General features: G+C 52.6%; 1 protein-coding gene across 2 annotated transcripts in view; it reads right to left on the bottom strand.

Moving 5' to 3' along the window:
• Window positions 1-13,546: 13,546 nt before the first annotated feature.
• Window positions 13,547-27,212, bottom strand: part of LOC139230427 (E3 ubiquitin-protein ligase TRIM39-like) — a 113,938-nt gene continuing 100,272 nt past the window's right edge. For both annotated transcript variants that reach the window (XM_070862265.1, XM_070862266.1), the window contains exon 6: window positions 13,547-14,547. The gene's annotated coding sequence lies outside the window, so the exon portion shown is untranslated. The remainder of the gene's footprint in view (window positions 14,548-27,212) is intronic.

Below are 27,212 nucleotides of genomic sequence, written 5' to 3'. Positions count from 1 at the left end.
TAGAAGGTTATGCTGATAGATTTAGATGAGGAAAGATGGGAGGAGGCTCGAGTGGAGCATAAACGCCGGCATGGACTGGTTGGGCCGCATGGCCTGTTTCTGTGCCGTATATCCGATGTGATCCATGTCGTTCTCCCTGGCGCCCTGGCCAATATTTATCCCTCAATCAATATCACTGAAAAAACATGAGCTGAGTCTTGGAAAATCTCGACAGTCACGCCAGAGTTTTGAAACCCCCTCATTCTCTTTTGGGACTATTGTCCAATCGCCCGAAATGTGTTTGTCCGATTAATGTCGGACCAGTCCTCGACAATCAAACCAATCTCGCCTCGAGTTTTATCAGATTCCTTTTGTCTTCACAGTGGCTTTCAAAGATGTCTTCTGTTTGCTTCCACAGTGCAGCCAGGGTTCCTTGCAAGTTTCCCTGGAACAAAGTGGAAATTGTCTGCGGTTAAGCCGGGACCCACGCTGAACGTTACGTGACTTGATCGGGCAGGGGCCGCGATAACTGAATGCCATTGGCGGATTTTCCTCCGCCAATTGCCAGTCAGTCGAAGGGAATGTTGCCCCGAGATTCAGTGGGGGCCAGAAATTCTGACGGGAACAGAGCAGATTAAAGGACAGACCTACAACTATTTTAGTTGAACATTAATACAAATGCCCCCTTATTGGCCCCAAGTTTCGGCCTGAGTTGCTCCTGATTTTTAGGAGCAACTGGTTTAGAACGGAGTATCTTAGAAATTGGAATTCTCGGCATTTAGTTTGCTCCAGTTCTAGTCAGTTAGAACAGTTTCACTTTGGAACAGAATTTTTTTTCAAAAGGGGGCGTGTCCGGCCACTTCCGCCTGTTTTCAAAGTTTAGGCAGTGAAAACTTACTCCAAACTAACTTAGAATGGAGTAAGTGAAGATTTTTGTAAGTTCGAAAAAACCTTGTCTACACTTTAGAAAATCAGGCGTAGGTTACAAATCAGGTGTGGGGAATGGGGGGGGGGGGGTTTAAAGGGAAGTTTACAAACATTAAACACTACAGTTTTACAAATAAAGAGCCATCATCAATAATAAATGATAAATACATTAATAAATCAACCAATAAAGCAATCAAAAAAAATTAATAAAATTTTTTAAAACATTTTAAAAATCAATAAATAAAACATTTTCTATTTATCGACTGCAGCACTGGGAGCCCTCCAACAGCATGCTGGGACGGCCCCCTCCCCCTCCATCATGTGTCTCTGTCAGCGTCTCTATCTGTCTGTGTGTGTGTGTCTCTCATTCTCTGTCAGTGTCTGTGTTTCTGACAGCGAGGGGAGGGGGAGAAGGTGGGGGGGGGGAGAAGGGGTGGTGGGGGTGGGGGGGAGAAGGGGTGGGAGAAGTGGTGGGAGGAGGGGGAGAAGACGGGGGGAGAGAGAAGGGGGGCAAGGGGGGTGGGGAAGAGAAGGGGGAGAGGAGGAGGGGAGGGGAGAAGGGTGGGGAGAAGGGTGGGGGGAGGAGAGGGGAAAGTGGGTGGGGGAGAAGGGGTGGGGGGAAGGAGAGGGGAGGGAGTGGGGGGAAGGAGATGAGGAGGGGGGAGGGGGGGATGAGAGGGGGGAAGGGGGGTTGGGGGGTGAGGAGGGGGGGAGGAGGGAGGAAGGAAGGGAAGGGGGGAGAGAAGGAGCTGAACGGCCGGGCCCAAGACATCGGGCTGGATCTCCAGGTAGGTGGCGTCGGGTCTTGGGGGTCGGGGGTTGCGGAGGTCCGGGGGGCGGGGAGAGAAGAGTCGCGGAGGTCCGGGGGAGGAGGGGAGAGTCGCGGAGGTTGGGTCGGGTCGGGGGGGCGGAGGAGCGGTCGGGGTGGGAGAGAGGTCCGGGGGGTAGGGAGAGAGTCGCGGAGGTCCGGGGGGCGGAGAGTCGCGGAGGTTCGGTCGGGTCGGGGGGGGGAGCGGAGGTCGGGTCAGGTCGGGGGGGGTGGGGAAGCGGAGGTTGGGTCGGGTCGGGTCGGGGGGCGGGAAGCGGAGGTCGGATCGGGTCGGGGGGGGAGCGGAGGTCGGGTCAGGTCGGGGGGGGTGGGGAAGCGGAGGTTGGGTCGGGTCGGGTCGGGGGGGCGGGAAGCGGAGGTCGGATCGGGTCGGGGGGGGGAGCGGAGGTCGGGTCAGGTTGGGGTGGGGGGAGCGGAGGTCAGGTCAGGTCGGGGTGGGGGTAGCGGAGGTCAGGTCAGGTCGGGGGGGGAGAGTGCAGGTCGGGTCGGGTCGGGGGGGGGAAGCGGAGGTCGGGTCGGGTCGGGGGGTGGGGAGCGGAGGTCGGGTCGGGTCGGGGGGTGGGGAGCGGAGGTCGGGTCGGGTCGGGGGGAGCGCAGGTCGGGTCGGGTCGGGGGGGGGGAAGCGGAGGTCGGGTCGGGTCGGGGGGTGGGGAGCGGAGGTCGGGTCGGGTCGGGGGGGAGCGAGGTCGGGTCGGGTCGGGGGGGGGGAAGCGGAGGGTCGGGTCGGGTCGGGGGGTGGGGAGCGGAGGTCGGGTCGGGTCGGGGGGTGGGGAGCGGAGGTCGGGTCGGGGTCGGGGGGGTGGGAAGCGGATGTTGTGTCGGGTCGGGGGGTGGGGAGCGGAGGTCGGGTCGGGTCGGGGGTGGGGAGCGGAGGTCGGGTCGGGTCGGGGGGGAGCGCAGGTCGGGTCGGGTCGGGGGGGGGGAAGCGGAGGTCGGGTCGGGTCGGGGGGTGGGGAGCGGAGGTCGGGTCGGGTCGGGGGGTGGGGAGCGGAGGTCGGGTCGGGTCGGGGGGGTGGGAAGCGGATGTTGTGTCGGGTCGGGGGGTGGGGAGCGGAGGTCGGGTCGGGTCGGGGGTGGGGAGCGGAGGTCGGGTCGGGTCGGGGGGTGGGGAGTGGAGGTCAGGTCGGGTCGGGTCGGGGGGTGGGGAGCGGAGGTCGGGTCGGGTCGGGGGGGTGGGGAGCGGAGGTCGGGTCGGGTCGGGGGGTGGGGAGTGGAGGTCAGGTCGGGTCGGGTCGGGGGGGGGAAGCGGAGGTCGGGTCGGGTCGGGAGGGGGAAGCGGAGGTCGGGTCGGGTCGGGTCGGGGGGTGGAGCGCAGGTCGGGTCGGGTCAGGGGGGTGGGAAGCGGATGTTGTGTCGGGTCGGGTGGGGGGAGCGGAGGTCAGGTCAGGTCGGGGTGGGGGTAGCGGAGGTCAGGTCAGGTCGGGGTGGGGGTAGCGGAGGTCAGGTCAGGTCGGGGTGGGGGTAGCGGAGGTCAGGTCAGGTCGGGTGGGGGGGGAAGCGGAGGTCGGGTCGGGTCGGGTGGGGGGGGAAGCGGAGGTCGGGTCGGGTCGGGGGGGGGAAGCGGAGGTCGGGTCGGGTCGGGGGGGGGAAGCGGAGGTCGGGTCGGGTCGGGGGTGGGGGAAGCGGAGGTCAGGTCAGGTCGGGGTGGGGGTAGCGGAGGTCAGGTCAGGTCGGGTGGGGGGGAAGCGGAGGTCGGGTCGGGTCGGGGGTGGGGGAAGCGGAGGTCAGGTCAGGTCGGGGGGGGGGGTAGCGGAGGTCAGGTCAGGTCGGGTGGGGGGGGAAGCGGAGGTCGGGTCGGGTCGGGTGGGGGGGGAAGCGGAGGTCGGGTCGGGTCGGGGGGGGGGGAAGCGGAGGTCAGGTCAGGTCGGGCGGGGGGAAGCGGGGGTCGGGTCGGGTCGGGGGGGGGGAAGCGGAGGTCGGGTCGGGTCGGGGGGCGTGGGGGAGCGCAGGTCAGGTCAGGTCGGGGGGGGAGCGCAGGTCGGGTCGGGTCGGGGGCGTGGGGAGCGCAGGTCGGGTCGGGTCGGGGGCGTGGGGGAGCGCAGGTCGGGTCGGGTCGGGGGCGTGGGGAGCGCAGGTCGGGTCGGGTCGGGGGCGTGGGGGAGCGCAGGTCGGGTCGGGTCGGGGGCGTGGGGGAGCGCAGGTCGGGTCGGGTCGGGGGCGTGGGGGAGCGCAGGTCGGGTCGGGTCGGGGGCGTGGGGAGGTCGGGTCAGGTCGGGGGAGGCGGGGAAGCGGATGTTGGGTCGGGTCGGGTGGGGGAAGCGGAGGTCGGGTCGGGTCGGAGGGGAGGGAGCGGGGGTCGGGTCGGATCGGGGGGGGGGGAGGTCGAGTCGGGTCGGGGGGTAGGGAGCGGAGATCGGGTCGGGTCGGGGGGTGGGGGGAGGTCGGGTCAGGTCGGGGGGTGGGGGGAGGTCGAGTCGGGTCGGGGGGTCGGGAGCGGAGATCGGGTCGGGTCGGGGGGTGGGGGGAGGTCGGGTCAGGTCGGGGGGGGGGGGTCGGGTCGCCGGGCGGGGGGAAGCGGAGGTCGGGTCGGTTCGGGGGGTGGGGGGAGGTCGGGTCAGGTCGGGCGGGGGGAAGCGGAGGTCGGGTCGGTTCGGGGGTTGGGGGGAGGTCGGGTCAGGTCGGGCGGGGGGAAGCGGAGGTCGGGTCGGGTGGGAGGTGCAGCCTTATGAACACAGCCCCAGTGAGGCCATTCGGCTAGGGCTAGGGGCTGCGTGCTTCGGGCACCTCCCACACAGTTTTAGGCGCGCTCACTGTTTTCAGCGCAGGGACCTGGCTCCGTCCCCTACTGCTTGTGCTGTGCCGCGTTGTGCTCCAGAGGGCCTGCAGAGAGCCCGAGAATCTGGGAGTTTTTTTAGGTGCATTTGTGGCGCGAAAAATGGGCGTCCAGTTTTAGGCGCTGCCCAAAACTTAGGCCCATTAAAGGGGCACTAAACCGTCAAATTAACAAATTAAACTTTTGCCGTTAAATAAATCAAATTAAAATTTGTTGCCGGGGGTGATGATGCACTCCAGTCCCTCCGGCGCCCACCTCTCGTGGAAGGCCGCGAGCGTACCGGTGGACACCACGTGCTCTATCTCCAGGGACACCCTGGCTTGGATGTAACCGCGGAAGAGAGGCAGGCAGTCAGGCTGAACGACCCCCTCGACCGCCTGCTGCCTGGACCGGCTGATGGCCCCCTTGGTCATGCCCAGGAGCAGTCCTACGAGGAGGCCCTCCGACCTTCCCGCTCCCCTCCACACCGGGTGCAGACGGACCTACATCCCAGGCAAATATGTGGCCCCGCCCCCACTAGAAGGAGGAGGCACGATTTTATTTAAGCATGGTACATTGTGACGTGATTTGCTTTATTACTAACACGGTGTGTAAACATTTTTACAGGCTTACTTCTTGATGCATTTCACTACATCTTTATGTTTCAATGGATAGGGGGTGGGGGCATTGGTCAATTGTGTGGCTCCAGAAAAAGGCGACATAACCTTAAAACAAGAGCGAGGCCAATCAGGGGCGATGTCAGGAAGCGATGTCACATAAAAGGGTAGTGGGAATCTGGAACTCTCTCCCCCATAAAGTTGTTGAGGCTGGGGGAGGCGAGGGGGAGGGGAGTGAATTGAAAATGTCAACACCGAGATTGATAGTTATTTGTTGGGTAAGGGTATTAAGAGCTATGGAACTAAGGCGGGTAGAGGGAATTGAGATGCAGATCAGCCTTGACCTAGTTGAATGGTGGAGCAGGTTCGAGGGGCTGAATGGCCTCCTCTTGTTCCTATTGAGGGGCCCCAAATGTTCTTGGAGCGCAGGCATATAAGAATTTTGAATCTACCACATTTCCAGCCGTTTATGCCATCCCTCCATCCCCCCTCACCTCCCCCCCCCCCCCACCCAGGACTCACATTAGGAGAGCGATGGTAGCCCTACAGAGTTTCAGGGACTTCCACTCTTGTACCTGGCCCTCTTGTCTGTCTGCATCTCTTTATCTGGCTCCTCTTATGTTAGCCTCCTCTTTAAGTCATCTCTCACTGTCTGCTGCTTGCTATGTGCTCGTCATAGAATTATATAGCACAGAAGGAGGCCATTCGATGCATCGGGTCTGTGCCAGCTCTTTGAAACCTCCCTTATCCAGAACTCCCTTATCCAGAAACACCCCTCGTCCAGAACCATTCCCAGCCACTGGGTGGCGCATGCACAGAACTCCGACATTCCGCTGGGCGACCTCAGCTTTGCACGTTATAACAGTGACTACACCTCAAAATGTACTTTGGAATAAACGGGCCATTTTCGGGTTGGCAGGCTGTAACTAGTGGGGTGCCGCAAGGATCGGTGTTTGGGCCTCAGCTATTTACAATCTATATCAATGATTTGGATGAGAAGACCAAATGTCATATATCCATGTTTGCTGACGAAACAAAGCAAGGTGGGACTGTAAGTTGTGAGGAGGATGCAAAGAGGCTTCAAGTGATATAGACAGGCTAAGTGAATGGGCAAGAAAAAAGCAAATGGAATATAATGCGGAGAAATGTGAAGCTATCCACTTCGGTAGAAAAAAGAGAAAAGCAGAGTATTTTTTAAATGGTGAGATAATGGGAAATGTTGGTGTTCGGAGGGACCTGGGTTTCCTTGTACACGAATCACTGAAAGTTAACAAGCAGATACAGCAAGCAATTAAGAAAGCCTTTATTATAAGAGGATTTGAGTGTAAGAGTAAAGATGTATTACTGCAATTATATAGGGCCCTGGTGAGACCACACCTGGAGTATTGATCTCCTTACCGAAGGAAGGATATACTTTCCATAGAGGGAGTTCAACGGAGGTTCACCAGACTGATTCCTGGGATGGGGGGATTGTCCTATGAGGAGAGATTGAGTAGACTAGGCCTATACTCTCTAGAGTTTAGAAGAATGAGAGGTGAGCTCATTGAAACATACACAAATCTTACAGGGCTTGACACGATAGATGCAGGGAGGATGTTTCCCCTGGCTGAGAAGTCTAGAACCAGGGGTCACAGTCTCAGAATAAGGGGTCGGCCATTCAGGACTGAGATGAGGAGAAACCTCTTCAGTCAGAGGGTGGTGAATCTTTGAAATTCTCTCCACCAGAGGGCTGTGGAGGCTCAGTCTTTGACTCAGAAATCCCGGTCGGCTGCTTCCCACAGGCGCTCGACAGAAAAAATTTAAAAAGAAGCGCACCTACCTGTTCCTGCTGCGTCCACGCGAGTTCCCGGTCCTGAGGCCTCCACTGACTGCGCGTCGCAGCGCGTGCACGCCAGGACATGCGCAGGGCTGGAGCTGCAGTCACATGGCTCTGGGCAGCCAATCAGGTAAAGTATGTTCTCATTCATAATAATGAGAACTCCCTAAGTAATTGTTCTCATTATTATGAATGAGAAACACCCCCCAAACACAAATAAAAAAATAGAAAAAAATACATCACATATTTAAGATTAATTTAAATGCAAGTTAATAAATGTCTTAGAAAAAATATATATTTTTCTGATTTTTTTTTAAAGTTTTTTAATTATGGTTTAAAATAAACTTACCTTAGTGGGCAGAGTTTTTAAAATTAAAATGTGTTTTTAAAATGTTACTTTACTATGTTTTTCTATGTTTTACAACTCTTACGCTGGGAGAAGTAGGCTATGCGCCTGCTTTTACCAGGCGCAAGAGTTTTCAGGACATTCGCTGGGCAAGAGATGGGTAAATATCACAATCTTACCCTTGTGAATGTCCTGGCTGTGGGGATGTGGATGATCTGTCAAGCTCCAGCTTGACAGATCGGAAAAGCCGGCTTTCAACGCATGTGCATTGTGCCTTCCCGGGTCCGTACACACTCCGTACAGACCCGGGCGACCAGAATTTCTTGGCCATTGAGTACATTCAAGACAGAGATTAATAGATTTTTTTGATATTAAGGGAACCAAGGGATATGGCGATCGGGCGGGAAAGTGGAGTTGCGGTGGAAGATGATCCATGATCTTATTAAATGGCGGAGCAGGCTCGAGGGGCCAAATTGCCTACTCCAGCTCCTATTTCTTATGTTCTTATGATCTTATCCCTACAGCACTATTTCAAAGAAGAGCAGGAGAGTTCTCCCCGGTGTCCTAGCCAATATTTATCCCTGAAACAAAATCAGTAATAAACAGATTATCTGCTCATTACCATTTTTGGAACCTTGCTATGTGCAAATTGGCTGCCGCGTTTCCTACAACAATAATAACATATCCTACACTCTGCTGCTCGTATTCGAACCAAGATATTCCATCTCACACTGAGACCCGTTCACCCATCACCCTTGTGCTCGCTGACTTACATTGGCTCCCCGTTCGGCAACACCTCAGTTTTATAATTCTCATCCCTGTGTTCAAATCCCTCCATGGCCTCGCCCCTCCCTATCCATGTAATCTCCTCCAGGCCTCCGGGTAATCTTGTGTTCCAACTATTCTGGCCTCCTGCACATCCCCCATTTCCTTCGCCCCACCATTGGTGGCCGTGCCTTCAGCTGCCGAGGCCCCAAGCTCTGGAATTCCCTCCCTAAATCTCTTCGCCTCTCTCTCCTCCTTTAAGACCTAACTCTAATGTCTGCTTCTTTGGCTCGGTGGCAAATTTCCTCTGATAAAGCCCCTGTGAACTCCCAGAGATGTTTTATTATGTTAAAGGCGCTATATAAAAGCAAGTTGTTGCTGGTGTGCTGTTGATCGAGTCTCGAGAGACAATTTGTTGCCATGAACTTCGTTACCTGCTGTCCAAAACCATTAGGCTCAATCATTAGAGTCAACACAAGACTCAATGTTTACCTAATGTGCTGATCTTGGGCATCCGTTTCCAAGCTGAATACTGAAGTGCATCCTGGTGATCAATAGGACTTACCGAGTTTTCATTAAAATCAAACCAGGATCTCCACAAATTGAGATTTGTTAAAGGTGAGATGATTTTAATTATTCATATACAAAAAGAAGTATACAAATTTGAAGTGCATGTCGAGTGTTTAGAGTGCAAGAACATAAGAATTAGGAGCAGGAGTAGGCCGTATGGCCCCTCGAGCCTGCTCCACATTTCAATAAGTTCATGGCTGATCTTCCACCTCAACTCCACCTTCCCGCCCGATCCCCATAGCACTCGATTCCCCCAGAGTCTAAAAATCTATCTATCTCGGCCTTGAATATACTCACCCACTCAACCCTTTGTGGTAGAGCATTCCAAAGATTCACCACCCTCTGAGTGAAGAGATTCCTCCTCATCTCAGTACTAAATGGCCGACCCCTTATTCTGAGACTGTGACCCCTGGTTCTAGATTCTCCAGGCAGGGGAAACAACTTCTCAGCATCTACCTTGTCAATTCCCCTCAGAATCTTGTACGTTTCAATGAGATCACCTCTCATTCTTCTAAACTCCAGAGAGTATAGGCTCATTCTACACAATCTCTTCATACAACAATCCTCTCAACCCAGGGATTAACCTAGCGAACCTCCGTTGCACCCCTCTAAGGCATAAGAACATAAGAAATAGGAGCTGGAGTAGGCCATACAGCCCCTCGAGCCTGCTCCGTTATTTAATAAGATCATGGCTGATCTGATCATGGACTCAGCTCCACTTCCCCGCCCGCTCCCCATAACCCCTTATCCCCTTATCGTTTAAGAAACTGTCTATTTCTGTCTTAAATTTACTTAATGTCCCAGCTTCCACAGCTCTCCAAGGCAGCAAATTCCACAGATTAACAACCCTCTGAGAGAAGAAATTTCTCCTCATCTCTGTTTTAAATGGGCGGCCCCTTAAAATCTAAGATTATGCCCTCGAGTTCTAGTCTCCCCCATCAGTGGAAACATCCTCTCTGCATCCACCTTGTCAAGCCCCCTCATAATCTTATACGTTTCAATAAGATCACCTCTCATTCTTCTGAATTCCAATGAGTTGAGGCCCAACCTACTCAACCTTTCCTCATAAGTCAACCCCCTCATCCCCAGAATCAACCTAGTGAACCTTCTCTGAACTGCCTCCAAAGCAAGTATATCCTTTCGTAAATATGGAAACCAAAACTGCACGCAGTATTCCAGGTGTGGCCTCACCAATACCTTATATAGCTGTAGCAAGACTTCCCTGCTTTTATACTCTATCCCCTTTGTAATAAAGGCCAAGATACCATTGGCCTTCCTGATCACTTGCTTTACCTGCATACTATCCTTTTGTGTTTCATGCACATGTACCCACAGGTCCCGCTGTACTACAGCACTTTGCAATCTGTCTCCATTTAAATAATGACTTGCTCATTGATTTTTTCTGTCAAAGTGCATGACCTCACACTTTTCAACATTATGCTCCATCTGCCAAATTGTTGCCCACTCACTTAGCCTGTCTATGTCCTTTTGTAGATGTTTTGTGTCCTCACACATTGCTTTTTCTCCCTTCTTTGTATCATCAGCAAACTTGGCTACGTTACACTCAGTCCCTTCTTCCAAGTTGTTAGTATAGATTGTAAATAGTTGGGGTCCCAGCACTGATCCCTGCGGCACCCCATTAGTTACTGGTTGCCAACCAGAGAATGAACCATTTATCCTGACTCTCTGTGTTCTGTTCATGAGCCAATCCTCTATCCATGCTAATATACTACCCCCAATCCCTTTGAACTTTTATCTTGTGCAGTAACCTTTTATGTGGCACCTTGTCAAATGTCTTCTGGAAGTCCAAATACACTACATTCACTGGTTCCCCTTTATCCACCCTGTTCATTACATCCTCAAAGAACTCCAACAAATTTTTCAAACATGACTTCCCCTTCATAAATAAGGCAAGTATATCCTTCCTCAGATAATGAGACCAAAACTGTACATCGTATTTCAGGTGTGGTCTCATCAAGGCACCGTACAATTGTACCACGGTTTACCATTGCCCTTCTGTCTGGCAGCCATAGCTGTATATTTACGATAACTTTACGGCACAACTTCAGCACAGCTGTGATACTAAAGCTGTAGCGTAATTTAGGAGTCAGTGATCGACCCAACTCCACAGAGAAGAGGGTGGTCCGACACCAATTCAGATTGATACAAATGAGAACGTTTGCGCATGCGCGAAAGTTTGAATGGGCCATGCAGTCCGTCAAAGGGACCGCGCACCCAAAAAGAAAATTAGGGGAACATTGACTCAGGACCCCATGGAGTCTCATGGCTTCAGGTCAAGCATGGGCAAGGAAGCCTCCTGCTGATTACCACCTACCGCCCTCCCTCAGCTGATGAATCAGTGCTCCTCCATGTTGAACACCAATTGGAAGAAGGTAGCAAGGGCACGGAATGTATTCTGGGTGGGGAACTTCAGTGTCCATCACCAAGAGTAAGTCAGTAGCACCAATATTGACCGAGCTGACCGAGTCCTGAAGGATGTAGCTGCCAGAGGGAGTGCAGCGAAGGGTCAGCAGACTGATTCCCGGGATGGCAGGACTGACATATGAAGAAAGACTGGATCAACTAGGCTTAGATTCACTGGAATTTCAAAGAATGAGAGGGGATCTCATAGAAACATAAAATTCTGACGGGATTGGACAGGTTAGATGCAGGAAGAATGTTCCCGATGTTGGGGAAGTCCAGAACTAGGGGTCACAGTCTAAGGATAAGGGGTAAGCCATTTAGGACCGAGATGCAGAGAAACTTCTTTACTCAGAGAATTGTGAACCTGTGGAATTCTCTACCACAGAAAGTTGTTGAGGCTAGTTCTTTAGATATATTCAAAAGTGAGTTAGATGTGGCACTTACGGCTAAAGGGATCAAGCAGGAATGGGGTACTGAAGTTGCATGATCAGCCATGATCATATTGAATGGTGGTGCAGGCTCGAAGGGCTAAATGGCCTACTCCTGCACCTATTTTCTATGTTGCGGTAGGTGGTGAAAGAACTAACACGAGGGAAAAGCCCACTTGTCCTCATCCTCACCAATCTACCTGTCGCAGATATATCTGTCTGTTATCGTATTGGTAGGAGTGACTAGCGGAGTCCTTATTAAGAAAAAGTCCTGCCTTCACACTGTCAATTTGTGTGGCACTACCACCGTGCTGAGTGGGATACCATCCAGGACAAGGCGATCTGCTTGATCAGCACCCCATCCACTGGCTTAAACACCCACCTCTCCACCACCGGCACACCGTGGCTGCAGTATGTACCATCTACAGGATGCACTGCAGCAACTCACCAAGGCTTCTTCGGCAGCACCTCCCAAACCCAGGACCTCCACCACCTCGAACGACAATGGGAGCAGGTGCATGGGAACACCATCACCTCCCAATTTCCCTCCGTGTCGCACAATGTCCTGACTTGGAAATATATCGCCGTTCCTTCATCGTCGCTGGGCCAACATCCTGGAACTCCCTCCCCAACAGCATTCTGGGAAAACCTTCACCACACGGACTGCAGCGGATCAAGAAGGCGGCTCACCACCACCTTCTCAGGGGCAATAAAGACCAGCCTCTCCAGTGATGTCCACATCCCGAGAGTGAATTAAAAAATTAAGTCCCATTTCAAAGATCGTTACCCATAAACATTATTTATTTATTGATCCAAGCATAAATAATGAATGCAGTTCAGTTACGACCCTTGAAGATTCTCCATGAAAAGAAAATAATTTTAGATACATTTAAAAAAAAAGCACACATGCAAATAACATACTATCATCAAAAATTTCAAATGGATGGACCCACATTCGATGCCAGCCTCCTTTCTCCCCAGCCCAAATAGTATCTTTTTATATTTGGAAATTACATTAAACTAAATAAACATCATGCAGGGGAACATTATTTTCAGGACCCCATCCCCTCCCTCCCATCCCCTCCCTCCCCCCTCCTCCCTTCCCCCTCCCTCCCCATCCCCTCCCTCCCGTCCCCTTCCTCCCCCTCCTCCCTCCCCCCTCCCTCCCCATCCGCTCCCTCCCCCCTCCTCCCTCCCCATTCTCTGCCTCCTGTCCCCTCCCTCCCCGTCCCCTCCCCATTCTCTCCCTCCTGTCCCCTCCCTCCCCCCTCCCTTCCCATCCCCTCCCCATTCTCTGCCTCCTGTCCCCTCCCTCCCCCCTCCCTCCCGTCCCCATCCCTCCCTCTCCTCTCCCTCCCATCCCCTCCCTCCACCCTCCCCATTCTCTCCCTCCCGTCCCCTCCCTCCCCCATCCCTCCCCCCTCCTCCCTCTCCCCTCCCTCCCCATCCCCTCCCTCCCCCATCCCTCCCCTCTCCTCCCTCCCATCCCCTCCCTCCCGATTCTCTCCCTCCTGTCCCCTCCCTTCCCATCCCCTCCCCATTCTCTGCCTCCTGTCCCCTCCCTCCCGTCCCCATCCCTCCCCCCTCCTCCCTCTCCCCTCCCTCCCATCCCCTCCCTCCCCATTCTCTCCCTCCCGTCCCATCCCTCCCCCCTCCCTCCCATCCCCTCCCTCCTCCCTTCCCCCTCCCTCCCCATTCTCTCCCTCCTGTCCCCTCCCTCCCCGTCCCCTCCCTCCCCCTTCCCTCCCCGTCCCCTTCCCTCCCCGTCCCCTCCCCATCCCCTCCCTCCCATTCCCCTCCCTCCCCGTCCACTCCCCATTCTCTCCCTCCCCGCCCCCTCCCTTCCCGTCCCCTCCCTCCCCATCCTCTCCCTCCCCGTCCCCTCCCTCCCCATCCCCTCCCTCCCTCCCATCCCCTCCCTCCCATTCCCCTCCCTCCCCGTCCCCTCCCCATTCTCTCCCTCCCTCCCCGTCCCCTCCCTCCCCATCCTCTCCCTCCCCGTCCCCTCCCTCCCTATCCTCTCCCTCCCCATCCCCTCCCTCCCCATCCTCTCCCTCCCCATCCCCTCCCTCCCCATCCTCTCCCTCCCCGTGTTTCAGCTCGTGAATCCTCGAAGAACACCACAGGGGCTCTGCCCTATCAAACATAGCGAGTAGAGTCAGCGAGTCCTCATTGCAGACACTGCTGGTGTCTGATAGTAACTAAATATTCCTGTACTCCCCAGGACAGTTCTCCCTGGTGCCTTAGCAAATACTTATCCCTCAACCTGCATCACCAAAAGAAAGAATGATTATCCGAACATTATCACATTAATGTCTGTGGGAGCTTGCTGTGCGCACATTGGCTGCTGTGTTTCCCACATTACAACAGTGACTACGCTTCAAAAAGTACTTCACTGGCTGTAAAGCGCTTTGGGACGATCGTGAAAGGCTCAATATAAATGTAGGTCTTGCTTTCTTTTATAGACATTCCCAATCTTCAAGCAATTGCGATGACACGAACAAAACATTTATCAAAAGAATCTGCCCAGAAGTTTGAAATCTTGGTGATAATTAGATAGTTCCGACGGTGATCAGTTTCAGCGGGTGCATTCCACATGAAGTGCTCAGGTAAGGATAGATTTTCTCGGTGAAAGTGTCATTGAAAGTGTACAAGTGAGATATGTCACAAGCATCGTAAAATGACACCTGTCCTACCTCATAGTCCAGGTATATCCCAAGCTTTTTGACCCACACTTTCAGTGACAGAGCTGTAGGAGGTGTGGTCATAGCTTCACAGGGCAAATTCGACTCGCATTGCTTAATGGTCCAAAATCCAGTTGCAGGTTCCCGTCTAGCGTGCGACTTTCCCTTCCTGGGCACAGACTCACTAGCCACACCCAAACGCCAGTCTTTGTTATTCCCGACATCCTCCTCCCAGTAGTGTCTTCCTGATGTGAATCCCTCCAATCCCAGGACACTAGGCCAGTAACTGAATCGCTCTGGGTTGTTGAAAGCCAAAGTATTGCTGTTGTCCCAAATCACTTGGGTCCCATTATCAGACAGGACGAGTCTTATATTTGCCGTCTTTGGATCAAGGGTCAGAGCAGCTGGAACTGAAACATAATTAGACTCAAATATGGTCCTAGTGAGTGAAATAGTTTAGGCACAACATCGCAAACCTGCGAGCTCCAACACCGTGAAGGACAACGGCAGCATGGTGAATAACATCACCTCTCGGTTCCCGTCCTAGTCACAGACACTGGACATATACACGCCGTACCTTCATTGTCACTGGATCAATACCCTGGAAATCCCACCAAACAGCACTGTGGGGTTACCCACTAACAGCACTGTGGGATTACCCTGAACAGCACTGTGTGATTACCCCTAACAGCACTGTGAGATTACCCCGAACAACACTGTGGGATTACCCCGTAACAGCACTGTGGGATTACCCCCTAACAGCACTGTGAGATTACCCCGAACAACACGATGTGATTACCCCGAACAACACTGTGAGATTACCCCGAACAGCACTGTGGGATTAGCCCTAACAGCACTGTGGGATTACCCCTAACAGCACTGTGTGAGTACCCTAACAACACTGTGGGATTACCCGAACAGCACTGTGGGATTACCCCTAACAGCACTGTGTGATTACCCACTAACAGCACTGTGGGATTACCCCTTAACAGCACTGTGAGATTACCCGTAACAGCACTGTGGGATTACCCCTAACAGCACTGTGTGATTACCCACTAACAGCACTGTGGGATTACCCCCTAACAGCACTGTGAGATTACCCGTAACAGCACTGTGGGATTACCCCTAACAGCACTGTGGGATTACCCCCTAACAGCACTGTGTGATTACCCACTAACAGCACTGTGTGATTACCCACTAACAGCACTGTGGGATTACCCCCTAACAGCACTGTGAGATTACCCGTAACAGCACTGTGGGATTACCCCTAACAGCACTGTGGGATTACCCCCTAACAGCACTGTGGGATTACCCCTAACAGCACTGTGTGATTACCCATAACAGCACTGTGTGATTACCCCTAACAGCACTGTGTGATTACCCATAACAGCACTGTGTGATTACCCATAACAGCACTGTGGGATTACCCCTAACAGCACTGTGGGATTACCCCCTAACAGCACTGTGAGATTACCCGTAAAAGCACTGTGGGATTACCCCTAACAGCACTGTGGGATTACCCCCTAACAGCACTGTGGGATTACCCCTAACAGCACTGTGTGATTACCCATAACAGCACTGTGTGATTACCCATAACAGCACTGTGGGATTACCCCCTAAAAGCACTGTGGGATTACCCCCTAACAGCACTGCGGCATTACCCCTAACAGCACTGTGGGATTACCTCCTAACAGCACTGTGTGATTACCCTCTAACAGCACTGTGGGATTACCGCTAACAGCACTGTGGGATTACCCGCTAACAGCTCTGTGGGATTATCCCTAACAGCACTGTGGGATTACCCCTAACAGCACTGTGCGATTACATCTAACAGCACTGTGTGATTGCCCCTAACAGCACAGTGGGATTACCCCGAACAGCACTGTGGGATTACCCCTAACAGCACTGTGGGATTACCCCAAACAGCACTGTGGGATTACCCCCGAAAAGCACTGTGGGATTACCCCCTAACAGCACTGTGATTAAACCTAACAGCACTGTGGGATTACCCCCTAACAGCACTGTGTGATTACCCCTAACAGCACTGTGGGATTACCCCTAACAGCACTGTGGGATTACCCCTAACAGCACTGTGTGATTACCCACTAACAGCACTGTGGGATTACCCCCTAACAGCACTGTGAGATTACCCGTAACAGCACTGTGGGATTACCCCTAACAGCACTGTGGGATTACCCCCTAACAGCACTGTGTGATTACCCACTAACAGCACTGTGTGATTACCCACTAACAGCACTGTGGGATTACCCCCTAACAGCACTGTGAGATTACCCGTAACAGCACTGTGGGATTACCCCTAACAGCACTGTGGGATTACCCCCTAACAGCACTGTGGGATTATCCCAAACAGCACTGTGTGATTACCCATAACAGCACTGTGTGATTACCCACAACAGCACTGTGGGATTACCCCTAACAGCACTGTGGGATTACCCCCTAACAGCACTGTGAGATTACCCGTAACAGCACTGTGGGATTACCCCTAACAGCACTGTGGGATTACCCCCTAACAGCACTGTGGGATTACCCATAACAGCACTGTGTGATTACCCATAACAGCACTGTGGGATTACCCCTAACAGCACTGTGTGAGTACCCTAACAACACTGTGGGATTACCCGAACAGCACTGTGGGATTACCCCTAACAGCACTGTGTGATTACCCACTAACAGCACTGTGTGATTACCCACTAACAGCACTGTGGGATTACCCCCTAACAGCACTGTGAGATTACCCGTAACAGCACTGTGGGATTACCCCTAACAGCACTGTGAGATTACCCGTAAAAGCACTGTGTGATTACCCCTAACAGCACTGTGGGATTACCCCTAACAGCACTGTGGGATTACCCCTAACAGCACTGTGTGATTACCCACTAACAGCACTGTGGGATTACCCCCTAACAGCACTGTGAGATTACCCGTAACAGCACTGTGGGATTACCCCTAACAGCACTGTGGGATTACCCCCTAACAGCACTGTGTGATTACCCACTAACAGCACTGTGTGATTACCCACTAACAGCACTGTGGGATTACCCCCTAACAGCACTGTGAGATTACCCATAACAGCACTGTGGGATTACCCCTAACAGCACTGTGGGATTACCCCCTAACAGCACTGTGGGATTACCCCAAACAGCACTGTGTGATTACCCATAACAGCACTGTGTGATTACCCATAACAGCACTGTGGGATTACCCCTAACAGCACTGTGGGATTACCCCCTAACAGCACTGTGAGATTACCCGTAACAGCACTGTGGGATTACCCCTAACAGCACTGTGGGATTACCCCCTAACAGCACTGTGGGATTACCCATAACAGCACTGTGTGATTAACCATAACAGCACTGTGGGATTACCCCTAACAGCACTGCGGGATTACCCCTAACAGCACTGTGGGATTACCCCCGAACAGCACTGTGAGATTACCCCTAACAGCACTGTGGGATTACCCGTAACAGCAATGTGGGATTACCCCTAACAGCACTGTGTGATTACCCCCCAACAGCACTGTGGGATTACCCCGAACAGCACTGTGGGATTACCCCCTAACAGCACTGTGGGATTACCCCAAACAGCACTGTGGGATTAGCCCTAACAGCACTGTGTGATTACCCCCTAACAGCACTGTGCGATTACATCTAACAGCACTGTGGGATTACCCCGAACAGCTCTGTGGGATTACCCCTAACAGCACTGTGGGATTACTCCCTAATAGCACTGTGGGATTACCCCTAACAGCAGTGTGGGATTACCCCTAACAGCACTGTGGGATTACCCCCTAACAGCTGTGATTACCCCTAACAGCACTGTGGGATTACCCCCCAACAGCACTGTGAGATTACCCCCTAATAGCACTGTGGGATTACCCACCAACAGCACTGTGTGATTACCCCAAACAGCACTATGGGATTACCCCCCAACAGCACTGTGGGATTACCCCCTAACAGCACTGCGGGATTACCCCAAACAGCACTGTGCGATTACCCCCTAACAGCACTGTGGGATTACCCGCTAACAGCACTGTGGGATTACCCCCTAACAGCACTGTGGGATTACCTCCTAACAGCACTGTGTGATTACCCCCTAACAGCACTGCGGCATTACCCCCTAACAGCACTGCGGCATTACCCCTAACAGCACTGTGGGATTACCCCTAACAGCACTGTGAGATTACCCCCTAACAGCACAGTGGGATTACCCCTAAAAGCCCTGTGGGATTACCCCTAAAAGCCCTGTGAGATTACCCTCTAACAGCACTGTGGGATTACCTCTAACAGCACTGTGAGATTACCCCTAACAGCACTGTGTGATTAACCCTAACATCACTGTGGGATTACCCCTAAGAGCACAGTGGGATTAACCCTAACAGCACTGTGTGATTACCCCCTAACAGCACTGTGGGATTACCCCCTAACAGCACTGTGGGATTACCCCCTAACAGCATTGTGAGATTACCCCCTAACAGCAATGTGGGATTACCCCCTAACAGCACTGTGGGATTACCCCCTAACAACATTGTGGGATTACCCCCTAACAGCACTGCGGGATTACCCCTAACAGCACTGTGCGATTACATCTAACAGCACTGTGGGATTACACCTAACAGCACTGTGGGATTATCCCCTAACAGCACCGTGTGATTACCCCCAACAGCACTGTGGGATTACCCCTAACAGCTCTGTGGGATTACCCCACAACAGCACTGTGGGATTACCGCACAACAGCACTGTGGGATTACCCCCGAACAGCACTGTGGGATTATCCCCTAACAGCACTGTGGGATTACCCGTAACAGCACTGTGGGATTACCCCTAACAGCACTGTGGGATTACCGCTAACAGCACTGTGGGATTACCCCCTAACAGCACTGTGGGATTACCCCTAACAGCACTGTGGGATTACCCCCTAACAGCAGTGTGGGATTACCCCTAAAAGCCCTGTGAGATTACCCTCTAACAGCACTGTGGGATTACCTCTAACAGCACTGTGAGATTACCCCTAACAGCACTGTGTGATTAACCCTAACATCACTGTGGGATTACCCCTAAGAGCACAGTGGGATTAACCCTAACAGCACTGTGTGATTACCCCCTAACAGCACTGTGGGATTACCCCCTAACAGCACTGTGGGATTACCCCCTAACAGCATTGTGAGATTACCCCCTAACAGCAATGTGGGATTACCCCCTAACAGCACTGTGGGATTACCCCCTAACAACATTGTGGGATTACCCCCTAACAGCACTGCGGGATTACCCCTAACAGCACTGTGCGATTACATCTAACAGCACTGTGGGATTACACCTAACAGCACTGTGGGATTATTCCCTAACAGCACCGTGTGATTACCCCCAACAGCACTGTGGGATTACCCCTAACAGCTCTGTGGGATTACCCCTAACAGCACTGTGGGATTACCCCACAACAGCACTGTGGGATTACCCCCTAACAGCACTGTGGGATTATCCCCTAACAGCAATGTGGGATTACCCGTAACAGCACTGTGGGATTACCCCTAACAGCACTGTGGGATTACCGCTAACAGCACTGTGGGATTACCCCCTAACAGCACTGTGGGATTACCCCTAACAGCACTGTGGGATTACCCCCTAACAGCAGTGTGGGATTACCCCTAACAGCACTGTGGGATTACCCCCTAACAGCAGTGTGGGATTACCCCTAACAGCTCTGTGTGATTGCCCCTAACAGCACTGTGGGATTACCCCTAACAGCACTGTGGGATTACCCCTAACAGCACTGTGGGATTACCCCAAACAGCACTGTGGGATTAACCCCGAAAAGCACTGTGGGATTACACCCTAACAGCACTGTGTGATTAAACCTAACAGCACTGTGGGATTACCCCCTAACAGCACTGTGGGATTACCCCCTAACAGCACTGTGGGATTACCCCTAACAGCACTGTGGGATTACCCCCTAACAGCACTGTGGGATTACCCCACAACAGCACTGTGGGATTACCCCCTAACAGCACAGTGGGATTACCACTAACAGCACTGTGTGATTACCCACTAACAGCACAGTGGGATTACCACTAACAGCACTGTGGGATTACCCCCTAACAGCACTGTGGGATTACCCCAAACAGCACTGTGGGATTACCCCCTAACAGCACTGTGGGATTAACCCCTAACAGCACTGTGGGATTACCCCCGAACAGCACTGTGGGATTACCCCTAACAGCACTGTGGGATTACCCCTAACAGCACTGTGAGATTACCCCCTAACAGCACTGTGGGATTACCTCGAACAGCACTGTGGGATTACCCCCTAACAGCACTGCGGCATTACCCCTAACAGCACTGTGGGATTACCCCCTAACAGCACTGTGTGATTACCCCCTAACAGCACTGTGGGATTACCCCTAACAGCACTGTGAGATTACCCTGTAACAGCACTGTGAGATTACCTCTAACAGCACTGTGGGATTACCCCTAACAGCACTGTGAGATTACCCTCCAACAGCACTGTGGGATTACCCCTAACAGCACTGTGTGATTAACCCTAACATCACTGTCGGAGTACCCCTAAGAGCACAGTGGGATTAACCCTAACAGCACTGTGTGATTACCCCCTAACAGCACTGTGGGATTACCCCCTAACAGCACCGTGTGATTACCCCCAACAGCACTGTGGGATTACCCCTAACAGCTCTGTGGGATTACCCCTAACAGCACTGTGGGATTACCCAACAACAGCACTGTGGGATTACCCCCAAACAGCACTGTGGGATTATCCCCTAACAGCACTGTGGGATTACCCGTAACAGCACTGTGGGATTACCCCTAACAGCACTATGGGATTACCGCGAACAGCACTGTGGGATTACCCCCTAACAGCTCTGTGGGATTACCCCGAACAGCACTGTGTGATTGCCCCTAACAGCACTGTGGGATTACCCCAAACAGCACTGTGGGATTACCCCAAACAGCACTGTGGGATTACCCCCGAAAAGCACTGTGGGATTACCCCCTAACAGCACTGCGGCATTACCCCTAACAGCACTGTGGGATTACCTCCTAACAGCACTGTGTGATTACCCCCTAACAGCACTGTGGGATTACCCCCAAACAGCACTGTGGGATTATCCCCTAACAGCACTGTGGGATTACCCGTAACAGCACTGTGGGATTACCCCTAACAGCACTGTGGGATTACCGCGAACAGCACTGTGGGATTACCCCCTAACAGCTCTGTGGGATTACCCCGAACAGCACTGTGTGATTGCCCCTAACAGCACTGTGTGATTGCCCCTAACAGCACAGTTGGATTACCCCTAACAGCACTGTGGGATTACCCCAAACAGCACTGTGGGATTACCCCAAACAGCACTGTGGGATTACCCCCGAAAAGCACTGTGGGATTACCCCCTAACAGCACTGCGGCATTACCCCTAACAGCACTGTGGGATTAACTCCTAACAGCACTGTGTGATTACCCCCTAACAGCACTGTGGGATTACCGCTAACAGCATTGTGGGATTATCCCGAACAGCACTGTGTGATTACCCCCTAACAGCACTGTGGGATTACCCCCTAACAGCACTGCGGCATTACCCCTAACAGCACTGTGGGATTACCTCCTAACAGCACTGTGTGATTACCCCCTAACAGCACTGTGGGATTACCGCTAACAGCACTGTGGGATTACCCGCTAACAGCTCTGTGGGATTACCCCTAACAGCACTGTGGGATTACCCCTAACAGCACTGTGTGATTACATCTAACAGCACTGTGGGATTACCCCTAACAGCACTGTGGGATTACCCCAAACAGCACTGTGGGATTACCCCTAACAGCACTGCGGGATTACATTGAACAGCACTGTGTGATGACCCCCTAACAGCACTGTGGGATTACCTCCTAACAGCACTGTGTGATTACCCTCTAACAGCAATGTGGGATTACCCCGAACAGCACTGTGGGATTACCCCCGAACAACATTGTGGGATTACCCCCTAACAGCACTGCGGGATTACCCTAACAGCACTGTGCGATTACATCTAACAGCACTGTGGGATTACCCCTAACAGCACTGTGGGATTATCCCCTAACAGCACCGTGTGATTACCCCCAACAGCACTGTGGGATTACCCCACAACAGCACTGTGGGATTACCCCCTAACAGCACTGTGGAATTACCCCTAACAGCACTGTGGGATTACCTCCTAACAGCACTGTGTGATTACCCCCTAACTGCACTGTGGGATTACCGCTAACAGCACTGTGGGATTACCCGCTAACAGCTCTGTGGGATTAGCCCTAACAGCACTGTGGGATTACCCCTAACAGCACTGTGCGATTACATCTAACAGCACTGTGTGATTGCCCCTAACAGCACAGTGGGATTACCCCTAACAGCACTGTGGGATTACCCCTAACAGCACTGTGGGATTACCCCAAACAGCACTGTGGGATTACCCCCGAAAAGCACTGTGGGATTACCCCCTAACAGCACTGTGTGATTAAACCTAACAGCACTGTGTGATTACCCCTAACAGCACTGTGGGATTACCCCTAACAGCACTGTGGGATTACCCCTAACAGCACTGTGGGATTACCCCTAACAGCACTGTGGGATTACCCCTAACAGCAGTGTGGGATCAGCCATAACAGCACTGTGGGATTACCCCCTAACAGCACTGTGGGATTACCCCTAACAGCACTGTGGGATTACCCCCTAACAGCACTGTGGGATTACCCCCTAACAGCACTGTGGGATTACATCTAACAGCACTGTGAGATTACCCGTAACAGCACTGTGGGATTGGCCCTAACAGCACTGTGGGATTACCCCTAACAGCACTGTGTGATTACCCCAAACAGCACTGTGGGATTACCCCCCAACAGCACTGTGGGATTACCCCTAACAGCACTGTGGGATTATCCCAAACAGCACTTTGGGCTTACCCCCGAAAAGCATGTGCGATTACCCCCTAACAGCACTGTGTGATTAAACCTAACAGCACTGTGCGATTACCCCCTAACAGCACTGTGTGATTACCCCTAACAGCACTGTGGGATGACCCCCTAACAGCACTGTGGGATTACATCTAACAGCACTGTGAGATTACCCGTGACAGCACTGTGGGATTACCCCTAACAGCACTGTGGGATTACCCCTAACAGCACTGTGGGATAACCCCTAACAGCACTGCGGGATTACATCGAAGAGCACTGTGGGATTACCCCTAACAGCACTGCGGGATTACCCCTAACAGCACTGTGAGATTACATCTAACAGCACTGTGTGATTACCCCTAACAGCACTGTGGGATTACCCCCTAACAGCACTGCGGCATTACCCCTAACAGCACTGTGGGATTACCTCGAACAGCACTGTGGGATTACCCCCTAACAGCATTGTGAGATTACCCAATAACAGCAATGTGGGATTACCCCCTAACAGCACTGCGAGATTACCCCGAACAGCACTGTGGGATTACCTCTAACAGCAATGTGGGATTACCCCCGAACATCACTGCGAGATTACTCCTAACAGCACTGTGGGATTACCCCTAACAGCACTGTGCGATTGCATCTAACAGCACTGTGGGATTACCCCTAAAAGCCCTGTGGGATTACCCCTAACAGCACTGTGGGATTACCCCCTAACATCACTGTGGGATTACCCCTAACAGCACAGTGGGATTAACCCTAACAGCACTGTGGGATTACCCCCTAACAGCACTGTGGGATTACCCCCTAACAGCATTTTGAGATTACCCCCTAACAGCACTGTGAGATTACCCCTAACAGCACTGTGTGATTAACCCTAACATCACTGTGGGATTACCCCTAACAGCACAGTGGGATTAACCCTAACAGCACTGTGGGATTACCCCCTAACAGCACTGTGGGATTACCTCCTAACAGCACTGTGTGATTACCCCCTAACAGCATTGTGGGATTATCCCGAACAGCACTGTGTGATTACCCCCTAACAGCACTGTGGGATTACCCCCTAACAGCACTGTGGGATTACCCCCTAACAGCACTGTGTGATTACCCCTAACAGCACTGCGGCATTACCCCTAACAGCACTGTGTGATTACCCCTAACAGCACTGTGGGATTACCTCGAACAGCACTGTGGGATTACCCCTAACAGCACTGTGGGATTACCTCGAACAGCACTGTGGGATTACCCCTAACAGCACTGTGGGATTACCCCTAACAGCACTGTGAGATTACCCCCTAACAGCACAGTGGGATTACCACTAACAGCACTGTGTGATTACCCCCTAACAGCACTGTGGGATTACCCCCTAACAGCACTGTGGGATTACCCCTAACAGCACTGTGTGATTACCCATAACAGCACTGTGCGATTACCCCTAACAGCACTGTGTGATTACCCATAACAGCACTGTGGGATTACCCCTAACAGCACTGTGGGATTACCCCCTAACAGCACTGTGAGATTACCCGTAAAAGCACTGTGGGATTACCCCTAACAGCACTGTGGGATTACCCCCTAACAGCACTGTGGGATTACCCCTAACAGCACTGTGTGATTACCCATAACAGCACTGTGTGATTACCCATAACAGCACTGTGGGATTACCCCCTAAAAGCACTGTGGGATTACCCCCTAACAGCACTGCGGCATTACCCCTAACAGCACTGTGGGATTACCTCCTAACAGCACTGTGTGATTACCCCCTAACAGCACTGTGGGATTACCGCTAACAGCACTGTGGGATTACCCGCTAACAGCTCTGTGGGATTATCCCTAACAGCACTGTGGGATTACCCCTAACAGCACTGTGCGATTACATCTAACAGCACTGTGTGATTGCCCCTAACAGCACAGTGGGATTACCCCGAACAGCACTGTGGGATTACCCCTAACAGCACTGTGGGATTACCCCAAACAGCACTGTGGGATTACCCCCGAAAAGCACTGTGGGATTACCCCCTAACAGCACTGTGATTAAACCTAACAGCACTGTGGGATTACCCCCTAACAGCACTGTGTGATTACCCCTAACAGCACTGTGGGATTACCCCTATCAGCACTGTGGGATTACCCCTAACAGCACTGTGTGATTACCCACTAACAGCACTGTGGGATTACCCCCTAACAGCACTGTGAGATTACCCGTAACAGCACTGTGGGATTACCCCTAACAGCACTGTGGGATTACCCCCTAACAGCACTGTGTGATTACCCACTAACAGCACTGTGTGATTACCCACTAACAGCACTGTGGGATTACCCCCTAACAGCACTGTGAGATTACCCGTAACAGCACTGTGGGATTACCCCTAACAGCACTGTGGGATTACCCCCTAACAGCACTGTGGGATTATCCCAAACAGCACTGTGTGATTACCCATAACAGCACTGTGTGATTACCCACAACAGCACTGTGGGATTACCCCTAACAGCACTGTGGGATTACCCCCTAACAGCACTGTGAGATTACCCGTAACAGCACTGTGGGATTACCCCTAACAGCACTGTGGGATTACCCCCTAACAGCACTGTGGGATTACCCATAACAGCACTGTGTGATTACCCATAACAGCACTGTGGGATTACCCCTAACAGCACTGTGTGAGTACCCTAACAACACTGTGGGATTACCCGAACAGCACTGTGGGATTACCCCTAACAGCACTGTGTGATTACCCACTAACAGCACTGTGTGATTACCCACTAACAGCACTGTGGGATTACCCCCTAACAGCACTGTGAGATTACCCGTAACAGCACTGTGGGATTACCCCTAACAGCACTGTGAGATTACCCGTAAAAGCACTGTGTGATTACCCCTAACAGCACTGTGGGATTACCCCTAACAGCACTGTGGGATTACCCCTAACAGCACTGTGTGATTACCCACTAACAGCACTGTGGGATTACCCCCTAACAGCACTGTGAGATTACCCGTAACAGCACTGTGGGATTACCCCTAACAGCACTGTGGGATTACCCCCTAACAGCACTGTGTGATTACCCACTAACAGCACTGTGTGATTACCCACTAACAGCACTGTGGGATTACCCCCTAACAGCACTGTGAGATTACCCATAACAGCACTGTGGGATTACCCCTAACAGCACTGTGGGATTACCCCCTAACAGCACTGTGGGATTACCCCAAACAGCACTGTGTGATTACCCATAACAGCACTGTGTGATTACCCATAACAGCACTGTGGGATTACCCCTAACAGCACTGTGGGATTACCCCCTAACAGCACTGTGAGATTACCCGTAACAGCACTGTGGGATTACCCCTAACAGCACTGTGGGATTACCCCCTAACAGCACTGTGGGATTACCCATAACAGCACTGTGTGATTACCCATAACAGCACTGTGGGATTACCCCTAACAGCACTGTGGGATTACCCCTAATAGCACTGTGGGATTACCCCCGAACAGCACTGTGAGATTACCCCTAACAGCACTGTGGGATTACCCGTAACAGCAATGTGGGATTACCCCTAACAGCACTGTGTGATTACCCCACAACAGCACTGTGGGATTACCCCGAACAGCACTGTGGGATTACCCCCTAACAGCACTGTGGGATTACCCCAAACAGCACTGTGGGATTAGCCCTAACAGCACTGTGTGATTACCCCCTAACAGCACTGTGCGATTACATCTAACAGCACTGTGGGATTACCCCGAACAGCTCTGTGGGATTACCCCTAACAGCACTGTGGGATTACTCCCTAATAGCACTGTGGGATTACCCCTAACAGCAGTGTGGGATTACCCCTAACAGCACTGTGGGATTACCCCCTAACAGCTGTGATTACCCCTAACAGCACTGTGGGATTACCCCCCAACAGCACTGTGAGATTACCCCCTAATAGCACTGTGGGATTACCCACCAACAGCACTGTGTGATTACCCCAAACAGCACTATGGGATTACCCCCCAACAGCACTGTGGGATTACCCCCTAACAGCACTGCGGGATTACCCCAAACAGCACTGTGCGATTACCCCCTAACAGCACTGTGGGATTACCCGCTAACAGCACTGTGGGATTACCCCCTAACAG

Source organism: Pristiophorus japonicus, chromosome 19, assembly GCF_044704955.1.
Source record: "Pristiophorus japonicus isolate sPriJap1 chromosome 19, sPriJap1.hap1, whole genome shotgun sequence".
Taxonomy (NCBI): domain Eukaryota; kingdom Metazoa; phylum Chordata; class Chondrichthyes; family Pristiophoridae; genus Pristiophorus; species Pristiophorus japonicus.
The sequence above is the reverse complement of the archived record's forward strand: the minus strand, read 5'-3'. Positions and strand labels throughout refer to the sequence as shown.